This window comes from Leucopleurus acutus, assembly GCF_964270905.1.
Source record: "Leucopleurus acutus genome assembly, chromosome: 11".
Classification (NCBI taxonomy): Eukaryota; Metazoa; Chordata; class Mammalia; order Artiodactyla; family Delphinidae; genus Leucopleurus; species Leucopleurus acutus.
In genome coordinates, this window is record NC_139152.1 from 10,448,095 (window position 1) to 10,469,186 (window position 21,092).

A 21,092-nucleotide genomic window follows, 5' to 3' on the forward strand; every position below is an offset into this window, starting at 1 on the left:
GGCTCTCAAATTTAAGGGCGCTCGGGATTCTAGTAGTTGCCCAGAGGGATCTAGACTCAACTAGATCTTGATGATTCTTTTCTTAGTCCCTCAAAAATGTGATGAATATCCTAGAACTTGGCTGACTCTATAAAGACATCTGGCTTACAGCCAGAGTGTTTTCCAGGTAGCTTCCTACCTGCAGATGTATCCAAAAATCCAAATCAAAGACTCTGTGTACCCCACGTCCCTCAAAGCCCTGGGAAATGAGACCAGAAAGAACCACAGGCTGTGGTATTGGTTACAGAAAATGAAGGCGTCCAAGTTATCAAAAGCAGGTAACAAAATAACATCAAGTAAGTATGCTCCAAAGACTTGAAGGCAGAATTAGAATACAAGAAGTTTTAATCCACATAGTTCTCAAGGTGAAATCTAGCCTCAGGGCTGATAATAAATCAGGGTGTGAGTCACCCCTCTTCAGCAGGAATGACGAGAGACCCAGACCCTGGCACTAGAGACTCGAGGGCTACCCACACCCACATTCTTTTTCATGCCTCACCTGTCCCAGGTATGCACTAAAAATAACTGCAGAAACTTGAACTCTGGGAAATCACACTGAACAGTCTCACCTAGAAGAAAGAGTTGATTTGTGCCCAGTGGAAGAGAGATGGGGAAAAATGGGCTCATGTAGAGACTGTGTAATCTCTAGTTGCTGCGCCCTGATGTCTTCATATTCTTGAAGTTTTTATCTGTTTGTAGTCCACCCAATACCTTCCAAAACTATAACTCTTCATCAACCTGTGGGTGCCATCTAGGGACTGGAAGAAACTGGAGGGATGCGGAACACAGCGAAGTGTGGGGAAAGTGTTAAGAGACTTACTCACGCTGTAGTTCTGTGACCTCGTGAGAGTTACTGAACCTCGATTTCTCTCACTTGTGAATACGGACATAGGAGCATCTCGCCAATCTGCCTCAGAGTCTTGAAGCTGGTTTTACTGATTTTTAAATTCTGTTCCCTCCCTCTCTCCCTTCCAGTGTCTGCTCTGTCCCAGCCACCGTGCCAGGTACCAAGAAGACCACACTGAAGAGAAAGGTCAGACGCTGTCTTGGATGAACTCAGTCTTAGCGTGGTATTGTGGTCGTGCTTGCCCAGGGAGCAGGGCCTATTCGTGGGTGTGACTCTAACATCTCGCAGGGCCCAGCACACAGTGAAGGTTCAATATCTGTCCTTCTCTGAAACTGTATTGGCATCTTCACACGTGTCTTTAGTTCCCTTCAATCCTGAAAGGTGGATGTTACTGTTCCCATTATAAGCTAAGGAGCCGGACTATCCAGTCTGCTTCTTACCAGCTGTGAGACCTTGGGCAAAGTAGTCAACCTTTTCTTGTTTCAATCTCCTTATCTGAAGAAACACAGATAGTAATAAACCTACCTTGTGAGGTTTAAATGAACTCTACTGCGCTGTCCTCATAATGATCAGTAAGTGTTAGCCATTGTGATTGTCATTATTATTACTATTATTACAGATGAAGAGTGGCTAAGTAGCTTGCCCGTACAGCTTGTCATACAGCGTGTAATGGACCAAATTTGATTTCAAGCCTCTACTCTTTATGCTAAATACACTGTGTGTGTGGTAAGTGTGTGCGTATAATTTCATATTATTCACTCAGCAAGTGCTTATTGCATGAAGACTGAGCCGTCATTTGTAATTTCTTCCTTTGGAAAAATGTATTCCACATAACAAACAAGTATGACACAAATGAGCTTTCGGACTCCAGCCTGTTCAATATGTGCAGATTGGAACGGCCAGGTGGGAGAATATGACATTTTCATTTCCACCAGTAGATGGCAGAAGGGAGAAAAGATACCCCTAAATGGGAGGAGTTTTCACAGTGGCTGATTAAAAGAGCTCTTTGTCTAATGCTTGGCCCACAGTGACTAAGGGCCCGGGGGTCAGGGTGGGTATGAGAACTACCTTCAGGTATTTGAAGGTGTCAGCCTTCAAGAAGGTCTACTAGGTCGACCCAGAAGATGGGGACTGGGGATAGAAGTAAACTGAGGCTCAGATGTAGTAAGAAGAAGTCGCATTCCACTATTATCTCTTCCTCACATTCCCAGCCTGCATGCCCTACTGTTCAGCCTGCAAGCAGCTTTGTTCTTTTGAAAAGTCTGCCCTTCCCTCCTGGGATTTTAAGTCCCTTGTCCTCCGTTTATGCCCCCTCCAGCTCCCACCCCAGTCTGTAACCTCAGAGTACTGTTATTCTCCCCCCAACATCACTGCCTACTCCCACTACATGTTCGTGTTTCTGAGTGTAAATTTGCCGAGCCATGAACCCCCCTTCTGTTGTACCTTCTCTTTTACTGCACATCCATCTAGTAAGCTTTGTCCATAGCCCTCACTCCTCTGTCAGATAAGCCTGGTGCTGGTGAACTGGAGAGCCACTTGTCCTAAAGACATATCTTTCAGCTCCAAGTGATGGGCCATTGTCCCTCTGGTTCCAGAAGAGTGGTAGCAGCCTTCAGGTGTGGTGGTCAGAAATAACGGAGCTAACTCCACCGTCACTGATTTCTGTGCTGGCTCGCTCTTCACACATTCCTTTTGGGGGAGGAGTCCACTGGTGACTCCTGCCCAATACCTGACCTCTTAGAAACTCTCCAACCCCAGCTGTTCTATCCTGTGCCGACTTCAAACCAACATCCTTATTGTGTTTTCTGGGTCGGTCAAAACAGCAGGGACCAGGAGAAGGCTTCTTATCTGACATATTTCTACTTGTATATTTGTAATGGATTGTTGCCCTTTACATAAGGATGTGGAGAGCCTGCTGTGCGCTAGGCATTTGCTAGGTGCTTGGCATATACTGTTCCATTCACTGGAGATAATGAGTCATTTCTTGAGGAAACAGAAAAGCTTGTTTGTGATATTTTAAAATCACAACCTGGTCACTCCTTATTCTTTGTCTTCCGTGATTTCTTAAATTCATCCAAAGCTGTTCAGGAAATTAGCATGGTGAGCTGATGCTGACAAAATGAAATAGAGATTTGATCACATCAGAGATAATCTGTGACTTCTCTGTCCATTTCGTTGATCTGGGTAGAATCCAAAGGCCTGAGGGTGAGGGGGGAGTGGAAGAGATGCCTCTCTTCACCATAGTTTTATATTTTCACCAAGTCTCTATAAAATTAATAAATTTGATGTTTGGACTCTGTCATAATATTCATGTGAAACCTCACCCCAAACCAGAATTTTAGGGTTGAGAGGACCTTGGTGGTCAACCAGATCGTTCATTTTTCCTTTGAGGATACTTAAAGGCAGTATGTGTATCTTTGTAAGTTTGTATATGTTTTACAATGTGTAAGTTTGTGTTTGTTTTATAACATGCTCACAAGGTTATAACAATTTAAAGAGAGACACTATTCTTCAAAAAAGTTCTACTCACTGCTGAGGTCCTGGGTTTGACCCCCCATTTCGGGAACTAAGATCCCACCAGCCATGCAGCACAGCCAAAAAAAAAAAAAAGCTCTGATGGAATTTTGTTCATAATAGCTGCCTAAAGGGAAAAAACGCTTGCTTTTCAGGGTAATAGCTTAAGACTGAAGTCTCCTTTTTGAGAAACGTGGTGGAAGATGTTGAGGCACAAATACGTGTTTTAGATGGCCCTGGTTAGCCTAATTTTCCTAACGAACGCCAGTGTTGTCCCCAACCAGGTTCCAGGTGCTATCTTGGGAGGAGTACGGGTAAGTCATATTTCATAGCTCACCTCTTTAACATCTTTGCCCAGGTGAACTCCAGTTGATGTGATCACCAAGAGCGGCCTGGAAGGAGGCCAAAAGCCCCAAAAGGACAAGGTTCAGGCCAGCAGTTTACGTGGGAAAGAGGGAAGAGCCACCTCTGGGCTGATCACCGGGGTAGGGTGTGGGGAGGGAGAGGAAAGAAGGAGTGAGTGTATCTCCTGAGATTGACAGCCTGACGTAGGCTGCGGAGTTTATGGTACTGGCAGGAGTACCGTCATTTCCTGCCTCTTCTCCTCCACTCTGCAGACTCCCTGAGTCACTCACTGGTCAGTGGCCCGTGGCCAGGGCTCGCTTCTTTTTCCTCTGACCTCGAGGAGCAGTGGCCACAGTGGGGCACAGACATCCAGGGGAGTGCATGACAGTTTATCGGAGTATAAGAAGAAGACACTAGAATTTTTACTTATATTTAACTCATCCTTTTTGAATTTCTATTCTTGTATATTTTTTATAATGCACATAAAATATTATTTTAATGACAACATATACAAGTATGGAAGTATCTTAAAAATGTTAAATAGGGGTGCACTATTGGGAAAGTTGGAGACTAAAGCCCTAGGAAATTATTCTGACAACAGTCCTTTAGAAGAATTACGTTTCATTCTGAAATTAATTTTCAAACAAAACTCTGATATATCCTTACAGTTAAAAAAATTGTTTTTTAAAGAGCAGTTTTAGGTTCACAGCAAAATTGAGAGGAAGGTACGGAGATTTCCCATATACCCTGCTGTCTCCATGCTTGTATAGCTTCCCCCATTATCAACATCCCCTACCAGAGTGGTACATTTAACCACAGTACAGTTAACAATCACTGAACCCACATTGACCCATCATAATCACCTGAAGTCCATAATTTACCTTAGGGTTCGCTCTTGGTGTTGTACCTTCTATGGGTTTGGACAAATGTATAATGATGTGTATCTACCATTGTAGTATCATAGAGTATTTTCACTGCCCTGTAAATCCTCTGTGCTCCACCTGTTTGTCCCTCCCTGTGCCCTGAAACCCTGGCAACCACTGATATTTTTACGGTCTCCATAGTTTTGCCTTTTCCAGGATGTCACATCGTTGGAATCATACAGTATATATATAGCCTTTCCGGTTAGCTTCCATCGCATTATAGCTCATTTCTTTTAAGCGCTGAATAATATTCCATTTCCTGGATGTATCATCGTTTATCCGTTCACCTACTGAAGGACATCTTGGTTGCTTTCAAGTTTTGGCAATTATGAATAAAGTTGCTATAAACATTCCTGTGCAGGTTTTTCCTCCCCCTACTTCTCTTTTAATGTGGTAAAATACACATAACGTAAAATTTACCATCTTAACCATTTTAAAGTATACAGTTCAGTGGTATTAAATACATTCACCTTGTTGTGCAGCCACTACCGCCATCCATCCCCATGGCTCTTTTCATCTTGCAGAATTGAAACTCTACCCATTAAGCAATAACCCCCCTTTCTCCCCTCCCCTCAACTCCTGGCAACCACCATTATACTATCCATCCTTATGATTTTGACTAAGTACCTCATGTAAGTAGAATCATACCGTGTTTGTCTTTTTGTGACTGGTTTATTTCACTCAGCATAATATCCTCAAGGTTCATCCATGTTACAGCATATTGCAGAATTGCCTTCCTTTAAAGAAGGCAATAAAGAGTTGTATGTATAGACCACTTGTATGTATAGCCACATTTTGCTTATGCATTCGTCTGTTAAGTGTGCACTTGGATTGCTTTCATGTTTTAGCTATTGTGAATAAGGCTGCTATGAATGTGGGTGTACAAATATCTCTTTGAGACCCTGCTTGCAATTCTTTTGGGTATATATACCCAGAAGGGAAATTGTTGGGTCATAGGTAATTCTATTTTTAATTTTTTGAGGAAGCACCAAACTATTTTCCACAGAAGCTGTACCATTTTACATTTCCACAAACAGTGCACAAGGGTTCCAATTTCTACATCCTCACCAAAAGCTTTTTTTTTCTGCTTTTTGTTTGTGTCTTGTTAGCTGCCATCCTAATTTGTGTGAGGTGGAATCTCATTGTAGTTTTGATTTGAATTTCCCTAGGTGATGTTGGATATCTTTTCATGTGCTTACTGGCCATTTGTATATCTTCTTTGGAGAGAAGTATTCAAGTCCTTTGCTCAGTTTTGAATCAGCTGCAAACAGAGATAATGTATTCCTTTCCAATTTGGGTGTCTTTTACTTCTTTTTTCTTGCCTAATTGTTCAGGCTAGCACTTCTAGTACTATGTTAAATAGACAGGGTGAAAGCGGACATCTTTACCTTGTTCCCAGTCTTAGAGGAAAAGCTTTCAGTCTTTTATCATTGCATATGAGGTTTGCTATGGCTTTTTAATATATGGCTTTTATTATGTTGAAGTAGTTTCCTCTACTCCTAGTTTGCTGAATGTTTTTATCATGAAAGGGTATCAGATTCTTTTTCTGCCTTAATTATATGATCACGTGTCTTTTCCCCTTCGTTCTGTTGATGTCACGCATTATATCCATCAATTTTCCAACGTTGTACCATTCCTGCATTCCAGGAGTAAATCCCAGTTGGTCACTTGTAATCCTTTTAATATGCTGCTGAATTCTGTTTCCTACTATTTTGTTGAGGATTTTTGCATAAATGTTCATGGGGAATATTGTTTTGTGGTTTTCTTGTAGTGTTTTTGTCTGGCTTTGGTATCAGGGTAATCCAGGCCTCAGATAATCACTTAGAAAGTATTCCTTCCTGGGAATTCCCTGGCAGTCCAGTGGTTAGGACTTGGTGCTTTCACTGCTGTGGCCCGGGTTCAATACCTGGTTGGGGAACTAAGATCCCGCAAGCTGCACAGCATGGCAAAAAAAAAAAAAAAATTATTCTTTCCTTTTCAGTTTTTTGAAAAAGTTTGAGAAGGATTGGTATCAGTTCTTTAAAGAGGTTTAAAGTCATTTAAAGAATATTTGGTAGAATTCATAAGTGAAACCATCAGGTCCAGGGCTTTTCTTTGTTGAGAGATTTTTATTACTGGTTTACTTTCCTTGCTAGTTATAGATCTGTTTAGATTTTCTATTTCTTCATGATTTAGTCTTCGTAAGGTCTTGTGTTTCTAGGAATTTGTCCATTTCATTGAGGTTATCCAATTTGTTGACATACAGTTGTTCATAGTACCTCTTACAACCCTTCTTATCTCTGAAGAATCAGGAGTAATGTTTCCACTTTCATTTCTTTTTATTTTTAATTTTTGGCTGCATTGGGTGTTCATTGCTGCATGCAGGCTTTCTCTAGTTGCAGTAAGCAGGGGCTACTCTTTGTCACTGTGTGTGGGCTTCTCATTGCTGTGACTTCTCTTGTTGCAGAGCACAGGCTCTAGGTGCACGGGCTTCAGTAGTGGCAGCACACAGGCTCAGTAGTTGCAGCATGAAGGCCCTAGAGCTTGTGGGCTTCAGTAGTTGTGGTGTGTAGGCTCAGAAATTGTGGCTCGTGGGCTCTAGAGCACAGGCTCAGTAGTTGTGGTGCAACGGCTTAGTTGCTCCACAGCATGTGGGATCTTCCCGGACCAGGGATCGAACTTGTGTCCCCTGCATTGGCAGGCGGATTCTTAACCACTGTGCCATCAGGGAAGTCCCTCTACTTTCATTTCTGATTTTAGTAATTTGAGCCTTCTTTTTTCTTAGTCCATCTAGCTAAAAGTTTGTCAATTTTGTTGATCTTTTTAAAGCAACAATTTTTGGTTTCATTGATTTTCTCTATTGTTTTCTATTCTATATTTGCTTCTCTCTGCTCTAATCTTTATTATTTCCTTCCTCCTGCTAGCTTTGAGTTTAGTTTCTTCTTTTTCTAGTTTCTTAAGTTGTAAAATTAGGTTGTTGATTTGAGGTCTTCGTTGGTTTTATTTTTCCTTTCTTTATCACTTTTCTTTTAATCTACCTGTGTCTTTATATTTAAAGTGGATTTCTTGTAGACAACATATTACTAGGTCTTGTTTTTTGGTCCACTCTGGCATTCTCTGTCTTTTAATTGGTATGTTTAGACCATTCACATTTAAAGTGATTATTAATATAGCTAGATGAACATTTACCATGTGTAACTATTTTCTTATCATTGCACTTGTTTTTTGATCCTATTTTTATCTTCCTCTTTCCTTCCTTTTTGTTTTTTTTTTTTTTTTTTTTTTTTTTTTTCAGTACGCGGGCCTCTCACTATTGTGGCCTCTCCCATTGCGGAGCACAGGCTCCGGACGCACAGGCTCAGCGGCCATGGCCCACGGACCCAGCCGCTCCGCGGCATGCGGGATCCTCCCGGACCGGGGCACGAACCCGCGTCCCCTGCATCGGCAGGCGGACTCTCAACCACTGCGCCACCAGGGAAGCCCTGTTTTTGTTTTTTGATGTGTTTATAGCTGTACAGTTTCCCCATAGCACCACTTTTGCCACATTCCATAAGTTTTGGTAAGTTGTATTTTCATTTTCACTACCCTGTAAGTATTTTCTACTTTTCCTTGTGACTTCTTCCTTGATCCATTGGTTGTTTAAAAATGTGTTGTTTAGTTTCTCCACAATTTTGTCAATTTCCAGCTTTCCTTTTGTTATTGATTTGTAACTTCATCTGGTTATGGTCAGAGATCATACTTTGTATGATATCTGTTTTTAAAAGTCTACTGAGACTTAATTTGTGGACTATCCTGGACAATGTCCCACATGCACTTGAGAAGAATGTGTATGTTGCTGTTGTTGGGTAGGGTGTTCTGTGTTTGTCTGCTAGAGCTAGTTGGATTATTTTGTTGTTTAAGTCCTCTATTTCCTTACTTCTGTCTCATTGTTCTATCCATTATTGTGAGTGGGGTACTGAAGTCTCCAACTATTATTGTAGAAGTTTTTCTCCCTTCAATTCTGCCAGTTTTTGCTTCATATATTTTGATGGTCTATCATTAGGTACGTGAATGTTTATAGTTGTTACATCATCTTGCTCTATTAAACATTTTATAATATATAACGCTTTTCTTTGTCTCTTGTAAACTTATTTGATTTAAAGTTGGAACTTCCCAGGTGGTCCAGTGGGTAAGACTCCACACTCCCAATGCAGTGGGCCTGGGTTCAATCCCTGGTCGGGGAACTAGATCCCACATGCAAGCTGCAACTAAAAGTTCACATGGGGCTTCCCTGGTGGCACAGTGGTTGAGAGTCCGCCTGCCAATGCAGGGGGCGTGGGTTCGTGCCCCGGTCTGGGAGGATCCCACGTGCCGTGGAGCGGCTGGGCCCGTGAGCCATGGCCGCTGAGGCTGTGCGTCCGGAGCCTGTGCTCCACAACGGGAGAGGCCACAACAGTGAGAGGCCCGTGTGACGCAAAAAAAAAAAAAAAAAAGTTCACATGTCACAACTAAGAAGCCCACATGCCACAACTAAGAAGCCCACATGCTGCAACTAAAAAGCCCACATGCCACAACTAAGAGTCCGCATGCCGTAACTAAAGATCCCACATGCCGCAACAAAGATCCTGCATGCCACAACTAAGATCCGGTTCAGCCTAAATAAATAAAGTCTATTTTGTCTGATATTAGTATAGCATCTCTGCTCTCTTTTGGTTACTATTTTCATGGAATATCTTTTCCATCCTTTTACTTTCAATCTGTTTGTGTCTCTGGAGCTGAAGTGTGTCTCTTGTAGACAGTCTATGATTGGTTCATGTGTTTTTATCCATTCTGCCAATCTCTGTCATGTGATTGGAGGGTTTAACTCATTTAAAGTAATTACTGATAAGGAGGGACTTCTGTCATTTTGCTGTTTGTTTTCTATATGCCTTATGGCTTTTTTTGGTCCCTCATTTCTGCATTGCTGTCTTCTTTTGTGTTTAGTTGATTTTTTGTAATGAAGTGTTTACCTTTCCTTTTTCATTTCCTTTTAGCTGTTGTCTTTGTGGTTACCATGAGGATTACATTTAAAATCCTAAAGTTATAACACTCTAATTTGAATTTATGCCAGCTTAATTTCAATAACATACAAAAACTCTGCTTCTTTACAGTTCTGTCCCCAGTCATTTCTGCTGTTGATGCCACAAAACTGGACTTTTATACATTGTGTGCCCCAAAACATGAGCTAATAATTCTTTTAAATGCATTTGTTTCTTAAGTTATGTAGAAAGCAAGATTTGGAGTTGCAAACCAAAGTTACAGTAATAATAGCTTTTACACAAATAATTTTTTCCTTTAAATGTATTAGTCTCTTAAATCATGTAGAAAACAAAAAGTACAGTTACAGAACATTGTTATAATAATACTAGCTTTTATAATTGCCCATGTATTTACCTTTATTGAGGTCCTTATTTCTTCATATGGCTTCTAGCTACTATCTAGTGTCCTTTCATTTCACCTTGCAGGAATCTGTTGAGCATTTCTTGCAGGGCAGGTCTAGTGGCCACAATGTCCCTTAGCTTTTGTTTATCTGGGAATGTCTTAATTTATCCCTCACTTTTGAAGGACAGTTGCCACTTAGGATTCATAGTTGACAGGTTTTCTGTTGTTGTCATTTTAGCATTTTGAGTATATCTATCAGCCCACTGGCTTCTGGCCTCCAAGTTTCTGATGAGAACTATGCTGATAATCTTATTTTATTGAGGATCAATAATATTAATACTCTTATTGTATGTGATGATTCACTTTTCTCGCTGCTTTCAATATTCTCTCTTTGTCTATGCCTTTTGAAAGTTTGGTTATAATGTGTCTCAGTGAGGATCTCTTTGAGTTTATCTTACTTGGAGTTCATTAAGCTTCTTAGATGTTTATACTCATGTCTTTCATCAAATCTGGGAAGTTTTGCAGCTGTTATTTCTTCAACTATTCTCTCTGCCCTCTTTTCTCTCTCTTCTCCTTCTGGGACTCTTCCTATGTGTATGCAGGTCTTCTTGATGGTGTCTCACAGGTCCCTTAGGCTCTGTTTACTTTTCATCGATCTTTTTTCTTTCTTTTCCTCAGATTTGATAATTTCCATTGTCCTTTCTTCAAATTCACTAACTCTTTCTTCTGCCTGCTCAAATCTGCCTTTGAATTCCTCTAGTGAATTTTTTCATTTCAGTTATTGAACTTTTCAGTTCTAGAATTTGTTTTTGGTTTCTTTTTAGGTTTTTTCTCTTTATTAATATTTTCCCCAAATTAATGTCAGACACCAAACCATAGATGCAAGGAGTTCAGAAAACACCAAGCAGATAAATGCCAAAAATCATACACCTAGGCGTATCGTATTCAAATTACAGAAGTTCAAAGATAAAGAAAAAATCCTGAAAGAAGCTAGAGGAAAAAAATACCTCACCTATAGAAGAACAAAGATAAGAATTTCATCCAACTTTTCTTCAGAAACCATGCAAGCAAGAAGAAAGTGGAGAGAAATATTTAAAGCATTAAGAGAAAAAAAAATCCCACCAACCTAGAATTCTGTACCCTATGAGATTATCTTTCAAAAATGAAGGAGAAACAAAGACTTTCTCAGACAACGTGGAGGAAATTTGTTGCCAGTAGATCTGGGGTTGCTGAGGAAGGGAAAATCATCATATATACCCCTAAGTAACTTGAGTTTTGAACAATGTGAATACGTATCAAAAACAAATAAAAATAAGTAACATGTAAATATAACTTATTGAATGAATATCCTCAATTAGCTAGGCACTGTGGAGTTCATAAACAGTTAATCCCAGTGCCTACACTTAAGGGGATTATAACCTAGTGGGAGTGAAAATATAAGTATGCAAATTACTATAATGTAATTGATGCAGTGATAATTGCTATATCAAAGGGAGATGAAAAACTATAGAAGCCAATGTCTCACAAATGTTTTATTGTTAGTTATATGACCCATTTCCTAATGGTTTGGGACATTTAACTTTTCATCCTGATTAGCAGATTCAGGATCCTAGGCTGAGCTTGGCTCTGCTCCAGACACCCCTTCCCTTCCCGTACACATACCATCCTACCTCACCCTTACCCTTTCTGGTCTGGTAATTTGTGCAACCATCACCATAATTCAGTTTTAGAACACTTATAACCCCCGAAGTTTTCCTAACGCTCATTTGTTTTCTGTTCCTACTGTTTTGCCGTTCCTTGTATATTTTTTTCAAGAGGAAAAAATCATGAATTTGTACTGTTATTTTCAACTCAGGTTGCCCTGTAGGCAGCATCTTCTTTTGCCACACCTTGTGAATCAGAGACAGGTTTGATTGGTGTTGAACCTAAACCTAGGATTGCCTCCATGTTAAATGGTGCATGACTCTCCCACTTTCCTTTGGAAGAGCTACCTAAGTGGGTGATAAAAATACTCATTCATCTCTGCTTTCAGCTCTCTGTCAATTCAACTTGGAGTGGCTTGGCTCATTTGCCCCTTCATCACCTGAGTTTGGAAAAATAACATGAGGATCTCTTCTGCAAGTTAGAAGCCAAAATAGGGTTTCTCTGGTGGCACAGTGGTTAAGAATCCACCTGCCAATGCAGGGAACACAGGTTCGAGCCCTGGTCCAGGAAGATCCCACATGCCGCGGAGCAACTAAGCCATTGCACCACAACTACTGAGCCTGTGCTCTAGAGCCCACGAGCCACAACTTCTGAGCCTACACACCACAACTACTGAAGCCCACAAGCTCCAGGGCCTGCGTGCTGCAACTACTGAGCCTGTGTGCTGCAACTACTGAAGCCTGCGCACCTAGAGCCCGTGCTCCGCAACAAGAGAAGCCACTGCAATGAGAAGCCCATGCACCACAATGAAGACTAGCCCCCGCTCGCCACAACTAGAGAAAGCCCGCGTGCAGCAACGAAGACCAAATCCAGCCAAAAATAAATAAATAAACTTTTAAAAATAAATAATTAATTTTTAAAAAAGCCAAAATAAATGCAGTGATGCCACATAAGGTTTTCTAATTTAACTTTTATCAGATGCCAAAATGCACAAAGTACTGTACAAAGCACAGCATTAAACCAAGTTACTAGCTACAGGGGCTGCAGTGGGATTACAGAGGCCAGGAAAACTCAGGAAAATGTATGGCACAGAAGCGTGTCTGACCTTATCCCAACGGTTGAGAGGTAAATGTGGAGAACAGCTACAGCTCACTTCTACGCTGTTGAAGTGTGGATTTCCGATGAGAGTCCCTTCTTTTCACCTCTTGCTTTTCAAATTAGGAAACGGCAAATGGAGAATTCAGGTGATTTGCCTTAAACCTCTAACTAGGTGGAGCAGAACACAACCAGGATTGACCTGGGCAGCACCCTGCTGCCTGCGGTGCAAGCCCGATGCAGCAGAGACTGTGAAGGAATAGGGAAGGCAAAGGGAGTCCTGCAGAGACCCAAGGTGGTGGCAGAAACCTCGAGTCCTCTATACTTCCGTGACATGGCTGTGCTACGTGTGGGCTGTAACACACCGGGTGTTTAAGCTCTCTGCACTGCTGTACCTTCCTTCTTGTATAATGGGGGTAGCAGTAATGATACCACCCTCGCAGGGTTATTGTGAGGATTAAAAGAATTAATTCATGTACTAATAGTAGACACTCAGTAAATATTAATGATGATGGTAATCATCATGATGATGATGATTTCTGTTTCTGGGTCCTGAGCAGTTTCTAAGTGCACCCTGGCATGTGCACTTTGGACCACTCAACTCTGAAGATCAATGCTCATAATCAGAACCAAATTCCCTTCTCCGACCTCTTTTCACCTGCCCACATCATTCTTCCACTTTCCTATGCTGCCTCCATCATTCAAAATAAATGGGAGTGGCTATTCGGGGTCTTCTGTGTTTCCATACAAATTGTGAAATTTTTTGTTCTAGTTCTGTGAAAAATGCCATTGGTAGTTTGATAGGGATTGCATTGAATCTGTAGCTGGCTTTGGGTAGTATAGTCATCTTCACAATGTTGATTCTTCCAAACCAAGAACATTGCAGTGAGGTGGATGGACCTGGAGACTGTCATACAGAGTGAAGTAAGTCAGAAAGAGAAAAACAAATACCGTATGCCAACACATATATATGGCATCTAAACAAAAACAAAAATGGTTCTGAAGAACCTAGGGGCAGGACAGGAATAAAGACGCAAACATAGAGAATGGACTTGAGGACACGGGGAGGGGGAAGGGTAAGCTGGGACGATGTGAGAGAGTAGCATTGACATATACACACTACCAAAATGTAAAATAGCTAGTGGGGAGCAGCTGCATAGCACAGGGAGGTCAGATCAGCTTGGTGCTTTGTGACCACCTAGAGGGGTGGGTTAGCGAGGGTGGGAGGGAGGGAGACACAAGAGGGAAGAGATATGGGGATAAATGTATATGTATAGCTGATTCACTTTATTATACAGCAGAAACTAACACACCATTATAAAGCAATTATACTCCAATTAAGATGTTAAAAAAAGTTTAAAAAATAAATAAATGGGAGTAGATGCAGATCAAACTCTGAAAAACTAATCAATCAACAAATATTTAGGTCAGCAGCGTGTCAGATGATGAGAGAGCTAATAGTTTTTACCTCTAAGGAGCTTTCAGTCTTAAATTGTATACTTAAAATTAAGTATACAATTAAAGGATGATTCAAGAAAATGTAAATGGAGTGCTGGTTATATGGCATATAATTAAAGAATGGATCAATAAATAATATAATGCTTACAATGTAATAGTAAAATAACAACAGCTAATATTTCTGAGCCCATGCTATTATCAGATGCTTTTCTAAGTGCTTTATATGCATGATTTAATTTAATTTACACAAAAATTCTCAAAGGTAGCTACTATCAGTATCTTTCTTTTCAGAAGAGGAAGTTAAAGCTCAAACAAATAACTTGCTCAAGGTTGCACAGGGAAGGGGGCACAAGAACAACACAGAGTAGATGAGTCCAGAGGAGGCAGACAATGTCAGCCCAAGTAGAGGTTTGTCACTAATTCTGGTCTTTTCCCAGAGTTCTTTGCTAGGTGAAGCAATACTTATCAACCCTCAAAAAGACAAACCAACAACTAACCCACCCACCCATCTACCCTTCATTGTCTTTCCATTGCTCTTTGGAGAAAGAATAAATACAAGGCCACTTAGCATGGCCTACAAGGCTCTACATGGCCCCACTGACCTCTCCAGCAACTCTTTCACTTGTCCTTCCTCCCCAAGGGCCTTTTTTCAGTCCCAAAGCTCTTGCCTGCCACAGGGCCTTTGCACATGCTGTTTTCTCTACCTGCTCTACTCTTCTGCTCTCTTCGCCTATGCAACTTCTACTCATCCTTCAGATCCCAGCTCAGTCATACCCTTCCTCAGGAAAGTCTTGCTTGACAACACTGACTAGGTTAAATCCTCCTAGTATCATCTCTTGGTAACTAACACTTGTCATGTATTATATTTGCCTGGTTATTTGAGTGGTATCTATTTCTCTCACTATAAGCACAATGAGAGGTAAGACTGAATATGTTTTTACCCATCATTGTACTTTCAGCACCAGGTAACATGCCTAGCACATAATGGGCACTCAATGAATATTTGTGGAATGAGTTGAAGGATAAGTTAAGGAAGACTCCACATTGCAGCTAGAACATGGAGGGGCCTAATGATAGAAAAGAGCTGCAGAGGTGAGAGGAAGCATTCAAGGCAGAGGACAAGTAGCTCCCAAGAATACATACAGTGAGAAAACTCTGTGTCAAAATATAGCTAATATTTACTGAGTGATTATTGTATGCCAAATCTTTTGCATGTATTATCTAATCAAATCCCTTTTTTGGTAATCCTTGTGACAGAGACAGCTAATTGTACTCCAATATTTGTTCCATCCATTCTTTCTTGGTAATAAATCCTCTAATTTTTAGCTGCACAAATAAAAACTACGTTTCCTTTTTTTTTTTTTTTGGCCATGCCATGTGGCATGCGGGATCTTAGTACCCCGACCAGGAATCGAACCCAGGCCCTTGGCAGTAAGAGCCCTGACCGCTGGTCTGCCAGGGAATTCCCTAAAGTACCCTTTAGAGTTCTCTTTACATCTTATAGTTACGCTCCTATCTTAGCCTCATAATTCTTTGTTTTGTTTTGTTTTGTTCTGTTTCTTTGCGGTACGCGGGCCTCTCACCGCTGTGGCCTCTCCCGTTGCGGAGCGCAGGCTCCGGACGCGCAGGCTCAGCGGCCATGGCTCACGGGCCCAGCCGCTCCGCGGCACGTGGGATCTTCCCGGACCGGGGCACGAACCCGTGTCCCCTGCATCGGCAGGCGGACTCTCAACCACTGCGCCACCAGGGAAGCCCAGCCTCATAATTCTTTATGTTAAACTTTCCCTGTTAAATTACTGTGTAGTTTTTGCCTCCTGATTGGACCCAGACTGATACAGGTACATCCCCTCTTTGACCAGGAAGCTAAAATGCAGAGCCTTCTGTTTTACTAAAGAGGTTCTTTGTCTCCTGATAACTTGTTTGATCTCCCAGACTGGGATTCCTTTCATCCATGAATTGCAAATATTCAGTTATGATTCTGAGGGTATCTACGTGCCTGGCCCTCATTCTGCTCCAGTTATTGGACAATTATCTCAGCTAGATTGCCTTCACCAACTTATCTTACCTTTCAAAGGTTATCTACATATTTATGTAATGATTTGAAGATAAACTCTCTGTGGCAGTGAAAGTGCTCTCTAGCTAGTTAAGTCAAGCCACACTTTTCCTTTTTGAAAAAGGTCATCCCTGGGGACTTCCCTGGCGGTCCAGTGGTTGACTCTGCGCTTCCAATGTAGGGGTTGAGGGTTTGATCCCTGGTTGGGGAACTAAGATCCCACATGCCACGTGGCGCAGCCAAAAAAAATAGATGAAAAACATCATCCCTGAGTCCATGGGACGAGTAATATAAAGCAAGGTGTTGAATGCTGGAGAGTGGTTTCAATCAGAAGCAGCTATATAACCTATATCATCAGAAGCAGCTATATAACCTCTATCATATGAGAAGTAGGTGAGATATTCTAGGTAAAATTCTCAGCCTAGATCTTGCACCTCATATTGTGAGTTCTCCTTCTCCTTTGTTCATTCATTCACTCATTCATTCATTCAACTTACCCTTAGTAAGCAGCTACCATGTACCAGATGCCGTTATCATCATGGAGAAACGAGGATGAACAAGATTCAGTTCTCTCCCTGAAACAGTGACCAGTCCAGTCTCCCGTTTAATATGCACCAAAGTCTAAGGAATAATCCCCCTCTTCATGCTCTTCCCAAAGATATGGGTTTTCCAGTAAATGGAATAGAATGAATGATTTAGTCATAAAATGTACAGCCTGGAGATAAGGTCATATGTCTAGAGGGAATTTTCTGCTGTGTTAGTTTGATATGAACTTTGACAAGCCCAGATTATTGTTGGGCCATATTCTTTTTCTGTAATTAACTTTAACTATATTTAATCACATGTGATATATATGTAATATAGTCACTCCAAAAGCAAGTACAGCGCCAGGATTCAAAGACCTCCTTTTGACTCAAAAGCCCATGCTTTGATCACCCACACCATTCTGCTTTCTTTTGTTGGTTTTCAGCTTGGTGGCGCTAAGGACTGGACAGTCATCCCCTTGCTCTTACCCGCCACTCAAACTCATCACACTGTGTTGTACTTGCATCTTGTACTTGCCTGTTTGCTTGATTTTGCCATTAGACTAAGACTTCCTTGAGGGTAGACACAATCTATTGTTCACCACTGTATCCCCATCATTCTGGTTATCTATTACTGCTTAACAAAACCACCCCAAAGATGAGTGGCTTAAAGTAACAAGTCACAGTTCAGTGGGTTGACTGGACTTGCTATGTGGCTCCCTCTTGGGGTCTTTTATACAGTTGTAGTCAGTGGGTGGCTGAGGATGGTGTCATCTGAAGGCTCAACCAAGCTGGATGTCCAAGACACTTGCTCTATCACCCACCTGGTGCATGGCCTCGGATGGCTGGAACAGCTGAGAATTGGCTGGGTGTCTCTCTATCTCCATGTGGCTACCTTGGCTTCCCCACAGCATGAGGTACTTCTTACATAGTGTCTGATTTATCTCACAGTGAGTGATCCAGAAGATTTTGGTGGAAGCTGCCAGGCTCCTTACGACCTAGGCCCAGAAGTTAGCATCACGTCTACCATATTCTGTTGTGAGTCACAGGGCCAGCTGAGATTAAATACATGAGGGAACTACATCAGGGCATGAGTGTCAGGAGACATCATTCGTGGGGGGCCATCTTTGGGGAGAGGGCAGTCTGGGGAGGGAAAGCTCAGAGGAGGAGATACATACATGGGGAATCTCAGACGAAGGGTAGGAGTTAGCCAAGTGGTGAAAGGCTGGGGAAGAGAAAGGGTAGGAAGAGAAGTCTTCCAGGTGAAAGGGACCCCGTGTACAACGACTTGGAGATAAGAAGAGGGGACGAGGGGACGGTAAGTACGGTGCACTCACGTTCTACCACTTACTTGCCGGGTGACTTTGGATAATTATTTAACCTTTCTGCCTCCCGGTTTCCTCATCTGTGAAATGGAGATGGATCACAGCATTATCCAGTAGTGTTATAAAGATTAAGTTAGTTCATGCACAAAGAGTTGTTTAGAACAATATCTGGTACATAGAAAACACTCAATACATTGGTTATTGTTAGTACCATACAGGGGAACGTGGGAGGTGAAACACGGCTGGAACATAGGACTCCAAAAGGGGAAGGGGGAGATAGGAGTCTGGAATGATAAGCAGAGGCCGGAGCACGGCTTTGTAAGTTGTGCAGAGGTGTGTGAATTTTATCCAAGAGTAAATGAAGAGATTTTAAGGAGGGGGGACTTGATGAGATTTGGGATTTAGGGAGATCTCTATCCTAAAGATCTCCAGAGTGGGAAAGACTAGGGGGAGGAGAAAAACTAGAGACAGAGATCAGTAGGAAGCTGTGTGGTCCAGGAGAGGGACAAAGTGGCCTGGCCTAAGGTGATGATTACAGGGCTGGAGAGAGGTGGCCCTGCTAAAGGTCACAGTGCTGGTTAGTGACACAGCAGGAACTGGAGCTGCTGACTAATTACACAGGAATTTCCTGCCAGGAAATTAACATTTTTCCCTTGTTTATTTAGGCACCAGTTTAATGTGTATAATTTGATGAGACAGATAAGTAGCTACAAGTAAATGGGAAGAGATGGTTTAGCTGGGAGGTACGGGTCCCATTTCCATTGTTTACGCCTGCAATTGCTAATAATAAATAGCTTGCTGCAGGTGCCACTGCCCTGAAGGGAGACTGAGCAAGGTGAGTGAATCTCTTTGAAGGAGAAGCTTTTTCCCAGCTGTATTGGAACGGTCACACCCCATCTTTCATACCTGCCTCACCTGTTCTCCTTTGGGTCAGACTGGCAGTGTTTATTTGCTTTTTCTGGTTTATTTGGTGTGTAAAACACTAGGAAGTTCTGATTGGCTACTCTGCCGGGGTATCCTTGGCCTTTCAAGCTGTGATTCTCAAATATTCTTTGTAGACACACGTTGGTTGTGGAGCCCACAGTTCTTAGAAGGTCTGAGAACAGCTGGGAACAGGGGACCCCAGTGGCAGCAAAGGGGACCTTGGGCAAAGAATGAGCCTCATGGTGTCTCATCCACTGAACTAGGGAACCCTGAAGGTCTAAGATTATGTTTTAAATAACTTCTGACAGGGACTTCCCTGGCGGTCCAGTGGTTAAGACTCCATGCTTCCACTGCAGGGGGCACGTGTTCAATCTCTGGCTGGGAAACTAAGATCCCGCATGCTGCGTGGTGTCGCAAAATAAAATAAAATAAAATGGCTAGGTGTCTATTTAAAAAATAAATAAATAAAATAAATAACTAGCCTCTGACAGGAGCCACAAGAACACCCCATGCTCGCTCCTGATTCCACATGGGGCCTACACATCCTTCAAGGCACAGCTCAGGTCCCACGTCTGTGGGAACCTCTCTTCGCTCTCTTAGCCCCTGTGGGTCACTGCCCCACACCTGTGTCCCGCCCCCAACATTTAAAGAACCCCAGAGGAAGTGTAGGCGCCATATAACTCCGCCCTTACTCACATGCTGTGTACGTTCTTCCTCCAACAGGACGCTACTCCGAGCATCTCTCAGCTTTACTGGAAGCCCTCTGAGGGTTGATGGTTTTCCCTCCATTGTGGCCACAACACGTCTCAGAGTTTTCAGGCAACCTCTGTTGAGGGACCGATCTAGAAGTTTGGAGGATGTGTTAGCTCTAACTTACAGATTGGGAAGCTGAGGAGGAAAGGGTTCAGTCACCTGCCCAAGGTTCTGAAGGCTGGCCTTTGTTCAGGAGGCAAGTGGGAACGGTCCCCAGTTAACGGTTCCCTTACATTTGTTTTCAATCTTTCTGACAACCCTAAGAGGTAGGTCCTAGTAGCCACGTTTTACCGCTGAGGAAACAGAAACGCACAGGTGTTCAAAAAGGCCCACCGCACTCGTGTGCCGAACACACCCAGAACTAAAACCCAGCTGGTCTGGCTCCCAGCTGCTTCCTGTGTCATCACTTCCTGCCTCGTAGCACCTGTGTACCTACCTGTCCCCTCTACAGGTGAGACTATGACCTTTTCTGAGGGCAGGGCCTATGCTTTTGTTTTCATTTAAATCTCGGTGACCCCAGGGCCTAGCACAGAACGTGAGACCTAGTTGATGTCCAGTAAGAGATTGTTCAGTAAATGCTGAGCAAGGGCCTATGCGGAAGCTGACTGTCCGGCCCCTTCAGAGTAGGACCTCACGGGAGCCTCTACTCCCCTCCAGGTGGCACAGTCAGAAACCTCTTCCTTCCTGGTTTCCTCTGAAGGCCCCATGGAGGGAGGCTGGGACTGAGGTGCACAGGAAGCTCCCTTGGGGACAGCAGGAGCCTTCAGACCTGCTGGGCTGGGCCTACCTTCCGGGATTAGGGGTCTAGTTTCAATCCACAGAAATGCTTGGAGAGAGTGACCACTCCCCTCAACGGTGGGGCTGAAAAGCCCTGTCTCTGGTCAGGGCGACTTGGGGTGGGTCCTGGTTCTCCTCCTGGCCGGGTTTGTGGTCACTGAACCTTAGGAAGCCTCCATTTTGTCCCTGTAAAGTGGGGAGACACGTAACGCCTGCCTCCTGGGGTCGTGGTGAGGATTAAATGAGAAAACGTGTGCATGGGCTTCCTCCCGGCATGCGGCGGACGGCAGCCACGGTTGTGGGCTGCTTAAAGGCCTGAGACAGGAACGTGAATGAGGACCAGTAACAACGTTGGTGGACTTCCCCGGTGGCCTCGTGGTTAGGATTCGGAGCTTTCACTGCCATGGCCCGGGTTCAATCCCTGGTCAGGGAAGATCCCGCAAGCTGCGTGGAGTGACAAAAAAAAAATTAAATTAATATCAAATAAAAAAA